Here is an 8644-nt window from a genome sequence, read left to right as displayed (position 1 = left end):
CTCTATGAACGAAAATTATGTGTCAGTGATAGGATGGCTGGGTTTGGTTTGTTCACATGCGACAACACATGTCAGTGAGGGTGTGTTCCCTTGGTTGGGTTTGCGGCGTGCAGGAGCGACTGTGTGAGGGTGCGACCGCGGCGTGCAGGAGCGACCGTGTGAGGGTGCGGTGCGACCGCGAATGCTGTGCGCAAGTGTACCTCCTTCTCATTTTGAAAACTTTAGGCAAGCTTGGCAAAAATGTGTGGCGAAGTTTGGCAATGCAAGGCCTAGACCCAAACAGGATAAGTACGTACGTACTAGGAGTACTAGTGTTAAAAAAGAAAGGCGGGGTTTTCCTTCGCGGGATTTAATCGATACAAATCCTCGTTTCACGTGTCAATTAATGCATATTTTTTTCTCCAAAGACCAAAGAGCTAACCATCTCACTCCTCATCGCTTGATTAATGCAGCGCCATGCAAACCAACCTTCTCACTTCCGCATGCATGCAGGGGATATTAATGTCCTTGGTTGCTAACCCCATCAATTTTGCCTCGATTAGTGTCAGTGGCCCTTTGCAAATTGTAATTTTGATATACCGGCCTTGTGTACAAAAAAATGGAGGTAGTAACTATATTTGACTTCCTTCCCCATTGCGGTGACGTCGACGATATCTTTTTTTTGGTGGTTTGGCGAAGTGCGTTCGACAGAGAACACCATTGAGGGAGACCACGGTAAGTCATTCGCAAGTGCCGCCTGCAAGCTGAGACAACCGCCTTATTTGCATCCAGGAAGTCCTTTACTAGTACTACTAGGAGTACTAGTGCGGTGAGATGGTTTCTCGAAGAAGACGATGGAGAAGCGAAGTCAGCGAAGAGTGAAATGATGGTTGCTTCGTCCGTGCTTTTGTGATTTGACGCCTCACTGCTTTGTGATTTGTGATAGAAGGGACAGGGGAGTAGACTCTGTGCTCTATACTGTACTACATGCGTCCAAGCATGGGAGAAAGAGGAGAGACGTTGCATTTTTCTATTCCTTCAATCAATCAATCAGGGAGCTTCGGTTCCATCTTTTTGGCTTTGGCAACACCGTCCACAATGGTTCCCACGATGCCAAAAGCTATTTTCACATTTGGCTACACATTGTGGATGCCCTTAACCGTACCACTTGGTTTTGCTCCTGTGTGCTATCTATACAAATCTCAATTATATTGATCTAAAAAATTATAGAATCAAGATTAGTAAAAAGGAGGTGATTTTGCCGCGTGGATGGCGGGGGAGGTTTATTATTTGAGCAATGCTACATCCACGTAATGGTTTACGTAAAGTTATGAACTGATGTGATCTGGGACTATTTGATTGGATTAAAGGAGAGGATTAGGCCCACCCCACCTGAAAATCAGGGGGGCATATATAGATTAGATGGAAAGTGTACGTAGTAGCTACGTAGCCCTTTGTAAGTCTAGGATTAGGCTTCTTATTTTCGAAGGACGTTGTCCTGGCGGTTTGCTAACATGCAGTCCCATGTGTCAGTGCTTTACCAAGCCGATCCGCGTCCCACATGAGGAAGAACAACGGCAGAAGCAACACGTGGTTAAGTTGAAGAAGATGAGGGAGAAGCGGATTCAGCAACGAGTGAAATGATGTGATGGTTGCTTCGTCCCCCCAACTTAACTGTGGGAAAGGTGCAGCTTTGTGATTTGACGCCTCATTGCTCATTACTACGTCATCGCCATGACTGGGGTGCTTCACCCCGGCTGCTCTGCACTGTATTCCGGTATGGCACATGGACCCGGTAGCTTGATGTCCCACATGTCGGCGAAAGGGACTAGAAGATCTATGAAAGCGAGCGCTCCACTCTTACAATGGAGGAGTAGACGACACGACGGCCCAGTGAACTGTCACTTGTAGTACTGTGTAGTACTATAGTTTTGTTGTTTCGCACGATCCATCGATACAAACCCGATTAAATAGGAAAGGGCGGGATTTTTCGCGCGCGGTAGATGATACTGGCCATACATTTCAAAAGCAATTTTAATGTATGCAAACTGAATAATTATAAGTAACAATATGATATCTAGTAAAACTAAAAACACATATGATTTATTGTGTTAGAGTGTAGTAGTAGTGCTGTATTGCATAGTTGTTAGATGTAACATGCGAGAACGTGTAGACATGTTGTTTTGGACGGCCTATAGAGAGAAAAGCGTAATACGGTCACCGAACTTCAGAATAAGCTGATTACGGTCACTATATACGTTTTGCGGTGATTATACGGTCACTTGCTCACAGTTCAGCATCGGATTGCACTCTGTTGACCGGCCAAATAGTCTGCGTGGTGCCATGTTGACTAGTTAAATTGACCACGTTCCTTGTGGGTCCCACCTATCAGTTCGCATAGGCAAAAGGTCAGATAAACACAAATTTACGCAGGCGCGACAAGCCTCCAACCCGTGCGCGGGAATCACCTGGTTGTGCATGTGTCTGTCAGGGCCTGATGTGTGCGCATGCACGTGTAGGTTGAGCACTTGAGCGTGAGAGTGTGCGTTGGTCGTGTGGTGTATTGGTGTGTGCATGAATGCGTGCGTGTGAGTGTTGCGTGCGTGCATGGCTACGTGTGTACGTGTGAGTGTTGTGTGCGTGCGTGGGTGCATGTGTTTGTGTGAGTGTTGCGTGGATGCAGTTCGTGTGCATGCGTGCTTGTGTGTATAATCACCACACCAGCTCCTGTGTGTTAAAACAGACGGCTCAGCATACCAATACAAGGCCACCTTGTCCGCTGTGCCCGCGGTCATGACTTCGAACCACCGTCCAAATATATTTTTTGTCATTTGTTTTCATTCTTACTAGCAAGATGCCCGTGCGTTGCACGTAACATCAAGATGCATTTGTATGACTTGTTTATCTTGTGAGAGAAAAGGATGAACGAGGGAAGGCCTTATTTGCAAATGTGGAGAGGTGTGTGGGTACCTTTTTGCAAAATTGCCATAGTTTCTTTCCTATCAGTCAGATATAAATCGGATGGCCCATATTGCAGGATGGCAGGCACACCATCATCACCAACTCTGTTTTTTATAAGAGTGTATTTTATGTATTTTATAAGAGTGTAGATGTAGAGTAGATACAAGTCGACAGGTGGGCACGATGGTAGTGAGATAATGTGATGCAACACTAGAGGTGCCACGTGGAGCGTTTAACTAGTCAACTAGTCATGTCATGAGAAAATACAGAGTTGCACGGTGAGCCCGTGACTGTATAATAACCACTAAACGTAAATGGTGACCATAATGAGTGGATTCTGAAGTCCAATGTACGTATCGTGCTTTCGCTTCAAATACAATGATCGTCATTGCATATATCACGAGAGAAAGATGAAACATGCATGAATTTTCTGGGGGCTTACTTTTAGAGGACCTGGAGATAGTTTTGTGTGCATACGTGAAATGGGCGTACAGGGGGGTATGCGATGGAGAGAGAGATGCTCTTCGTTTCTCTTTATTATGACTAACTTTGTATATAGTAGAAAAATATAGAAATTCACAGTGCGGAATAAATATCATTGTGGGCACCATGCAATGCAAATTAGCGTTCGTACTCCTCCATATAAGTTTGTAATGTTGTATATATGTAGAAACTCTAAAATAATTTTTGGTCACACTTTATTCAAAAGGAATGTTGTATGCGAAATAAACGTGAAGAGAGGGCTTTTTAGATCAATGGGGTACGTGATGTAACATGTGTGAATGTGTAGTTGATGCATTTGGCGGGGCCTAGAGAGGTATGTGTGTGTATTAAGTATTCGAGAGAGGCATGGATAGAGGGGCCGACGGGGGGCGTGGGAGAGATAGCACGAGAAATGAGAGTGGTCTAGAGAGAGAGAGAGACAAATATGACGTCACGACAAGAGATTCCATTCCCTTGAGTGTGTATATGCAAGGGGGAGGGAATAGAGGCACCAGGAGAAATTTTCTGTGTGTGTGGTGTTTGTGTTGGTATGTGTGGGTGTGAGAAGATAATGAGACGTGGGGGCAGAGGGTGTGTCACCGCGTGAGGTCCGGTGGGTCGAGGTGAGGCCCTTCGTTCGGTTCCATCCTGCGCCACATTGGTCGGCCCGTGACGCATTTAGGAAGACCCATGGATGACTAGTCGTACAAGACAAAGATAGCAGAATTGTGAAGGACTCTGTGTCCACTGACAAAGCCGGCTAGGATTTGTAACCCTAGGTTCTCGGACTAAGGTAACCCCTTTATCTCTGATATTACTATTCATCCAACCTAACTTTAAGCGGCATCCTACAGAATGCTCTGCTAGAATCGTACTCGTCGATTAGGAAGAGAGGTGTGAGACAATGCATGAGAGACGGGCGTAAAGATAATGTGCGTACATGAGACACGTAGGCAGGTCCATGTATATAGAAAGGGTCGATGAGGATTGTGCGTGTGTATGTTTGCGAGAGGAAAGTGCTTGTGATAAAGGTTAGTGAAAACAGTTGTAAGTGGTTACGAGAGGGAGGGAGGGTTATATCTAGAGCATGTGTGCAAGAAAGACACCTCGGGAGAGAGTGTGTGAGCATGTGTGAGAGACCACCGATGGAGAGTGAAACTACACGTAAAAGACTGCTCTACACATTGATTAAAGATATAAATTGTATCCAAATATTAGGATGGGATCATGATATTTGCAATTCGCGTAAGGAGCGGTCATTGATCCATCAGACATCTAGATTCTATCAAATTTGAGCATGTCTATGTTATTATTCGACACAATTGATCCACATAGTAAGTATTTTGAACTCCAGACAATGCATCGCTTTAGCAATCGAATATAAACGTGAGTATAGTTCATGTTGTGTGTGTAAAGCACATTATACATACAAAAGTTACACAATGGACATTATAAATAGCTACCTATGAACTAGCATACATTTGAATTCAACTTAAGGTGGTTTAAAAAAATTGAATTCAACATGAACTCCATTCAATTATTTGAATTTGATATCATGGCATTTGTAAACCATACCTAAATTATGGGGGCACCAATCTTTGCTCTGATTTTGTACATAATAGCATATGTAGTCGTGTACAAAATAGATTCAAATTTAGCTCCTCCATTCCAAAATAATCGTAGTTATAGGATTTTCAAGTGTCAAAATTTCAAAAAGAAGCGGATAATTTAATAAGGTTTTCAAACATACAAGGTCAAATATAACGTTGTCTATTTAGGTCAATCCTCATAGTTCAAGAGTACTCTAAACGTGAATGCTTGTGTTTCAAAATTTCGAACGAAGCGCCAAAAGAGCCTCTACTCGCCCGAAACCGCATGACACCAATGTTTGGTAGTACAAGGAAATTACTTTTTTAATAACTCCGACCCGTGAAACCTACCGGCCCGACGTCCAAAGGTCTAAACCGGGGTAGGTTTGTAGCTTCATCTAGACGCCACGCAACCGCATCCGAAAAACATTCATACACAATGGCCGCCTAAGCACACATGCGCGCGGCCGAAATCGCTCCCGCCCACTATTTGGGACACCTGGGATTACCATCCTACCCCCGACCCGCAGTAGGTCCGAAATTTAAGAGGGGGGCAAAGTTTGTACTTTCCCCAAATTTCAAACAAGCGCGTCCCATCTTCTGTTCAAAAAAGCCAAAAACAAGCGCGTCCCAGACCGAAACATGGTTCCCCCCACCCGTCCGATTCCCCATTCGTACTCCGTGGGCGCCAAAACTACCTCTCCACCAGCCGCGAAACCCCGGCGTCCTCCGTCCGCCACCCCATCCCACCCATCAACCGCCGCCCTCCTCCATCATGCCGGAGCCGATACCCCGACGTCGTCGTCCACCACAACCTCAACCGCAACGCCCTCCACGGCTACTGGTTGAAGCCGAGGCCGAGCCGTCCGTACCCGAGCCAGTTCAACCACGCCGTCCTGCGCCTCACCACTGCCGCTCCAACTTCGCCACCCTCCACCGCACCGGAGTTGTTCCTGCTACGCCGTCCTTCGCCGCCTCGGATCTGCTTCCCCTCCGCCGACATACGGCCACGGCAACACAGTCAACAATTTGGCCATGGGTTCGTCCAAGCCTGCACCCTCCAGAACATCGGTTTCCTCGGTAAAAAGAAGAAGATCGGCGCGCATGTGGAGGTGACCACACTGGCAACCGAAAAAGGTACTCCTCTTCCCTTATTCGTGCAAATCTTACGTCTCTGCTTGCACGGTATTCATCCCACAGAAGACACTAGTTGACCGCTTCTTCTTGATACTAGATGTTCCTAGTAACTCGCGATGCACAAGGTTTCTCCTCATATACTATTTCACCTTAGCTAGAGGTCCGTCGCCCCCTGAATTTCAATTTCTGGCCAGTTGATTCCCAATTAACGGAAGCACTCCCCAGCGTAACAGGTGCTAGTACGCCTATTACACCGGGGAAGCAGCGCCTTGGTGTTTATCTTAGGGGCGTGTGCGGCCTAGAGCTACTGGCGCCCGATTTGGAGGTCGGCCGGGATTAAAGGGATGGCCTGGGGGCGCTGCCAAGCACGGCAGTGGTGTGAGGTCAATGGGAGGGCGGGGCGGCGGAGGCAGGGGTCTGGGCCGGTGGTTGCTGGCGGTTCGAGAAAGATCGTCAACAGTGACTGGCGGGAGGTAGACGAAGGCCATCTGCCCGTTCCTTATAGATCGGATGGTTCATTAAAAAAATCGACTGACCTATTTATTTTCAGTCGACTGTTATCTTAGATATGACCACATGTGGTGGTGTGCTGGAGGAGTACCTGCATTCCTGTGCTCATATATTACAAAATCATACGGAGTAGAATCTAATTTTGTTTGCCATGCAATGTTGTAGAGCTATCATATGTCTCCTGTCATTTATTTTTCAGCCACCTGCTATCGGCTACTTTTACAGTGCACTAGTTCTGCACACACTTCACCCTTACTCGCACTATTGTGTTTTTATGCAAGGGTATTTCAGACTCTGCTGCCATGACAGAACCCAAAAAGAAAAGAGAGAAGTCGCTCCAGCTTCGTATGCGGGTAGGCAAGACACGTTACAGTGCTATAAAGGGTGCAGTGTCAGCAGATGGAGACGGTAAACGTAGCTCTGGAGTTGATGACCTCGCTCGCAATGAACCACCATCCCAGGTGCTTGCTTTAACTTTGCGGTGTCATATGTGGTTGCATGTTCCATATGGTGTCTAGCTTGTATTCGAAAGGCCGAAGTCGATAAGATAAGGAAATATATTTTTTTACATGAACCACCATCCCGTGAGCACCAGAAGATAAATAGCTAGTCAGGGCACTGGCCGAGCCAGTGACAAGCCCAGCAAAGATAGGCATCACCTGGAAGCCAACTAAAAAGCTGCGATGGTGGCGAAGCAGCCCGCCTCCCACTAGGCTCTCAGGTCCTAGATGATCATGCTCACCACTCCAGCCGGATGTCTAGCTTGTATTGCTTCCAATTTGGTTAAATTGCATCTGCTTAGCTTACACATTATACCTTTGAATATGACATACCTTTCTGTTTTTGGTACATACTAGTACATCTGTGTATTAACCATGTTCTTACATCAAACTAATGTTCTTGTGTATCCCTCATCAATCACTTATGACGAGGCAGGCAGGCAAGGGGACTACTCCTCATTTAAAGAATGCAGCGTCAGCCTCCCGACATGATTCTCAAGAAACAGAAATGCTAGATGAAGATAGTGAACGTAGCTCTGTAGTTGATTACAGCATTTCCCCTACACTAGCATCACAGGTGCTTGCTCTAACTTGGCAGCGTGATATGTGGTTACATGTTGCATATGGTGTCTAGATTGTAATTCTTCCAATCTGGTTAAACTGCATGTGCTAGTCTGCTTAGCTTATACATTATACATGTTAATGTGACATGCCTTCCTGTATTTAGTACATAGTACATCTGTCTGTTAAGCATGTCCTTACATAAAACTATTGTTTTTTTTGTATACCGCATCAATCAACATGACAAGAGACCTTTAGTATATGCAGTGCGATATCAGTTGCATCTTTCATATGATTTATAGCATGCGCTGCTTCTAATTTGTTGAAATTCCATTTATGATGGGACGCTTTTAACTTGGCAGAGTCATATTGGTTGCATCTTTCATGTGGTGTCTAGCTTGCATTGCTTCTTATTTGCTAGAATGATTTCTGCTTAGTTTACACAAACAGTTGTGAACATGCCATGCCATCCTGCTTTTCGTACATATTCCATCCTGGTATCATGTGTTTGCCTTACATCAAAGTAGTGATTGTCAGTATCATGCATGAATGAGTTCTGAAGAGAGAATTTTATTGCTTTTTCTTGTCGGTTTTACTTAAGAATTCAAAATTAATAAAGCGGAAGGAAGTTAGCAAGGCAGCGGATAAAGGTGCTCCTTCCGAACGGAGCGCCTCTACAGTTTCTACTCCTCCACACCCCCAAGATGATTTCCAAGACAACACATGCATAGACACTCAACAAAGCTGTGTTTATGATGAGCACGTCTCCCCTAGTGCAGCATCACTGGTGCTCCCTCTAACTTGGCACTGTTATATGTGGTTGCATGTTATGTGTGATGTCTAGCTTGTATTGCTTCTAATTTTGTTGAATTCCATCTGCTTACTTTACACATTATACTTGAATAAGACACGTGTTCCTGTTTC

The sequence above is a fragment of the Aegilops tauschii genome, chromosome 6, assembly GCF_002575655.3.
Source record: "Aegilops tauschii subsp. strangulata cultivar AL8/78 chromosome 6, Aet v6.0, whole genome shotgun sequence".
Taxonomy (NCBI): Eukaryota; Viridiplantae; Streptophyta; class Magnoliopsida; order Poales; family Poaceae; genus Aegilops; species Aegilops tauschii.
This window is presented reverse-complemented; position numbering follows the sequence as displayed.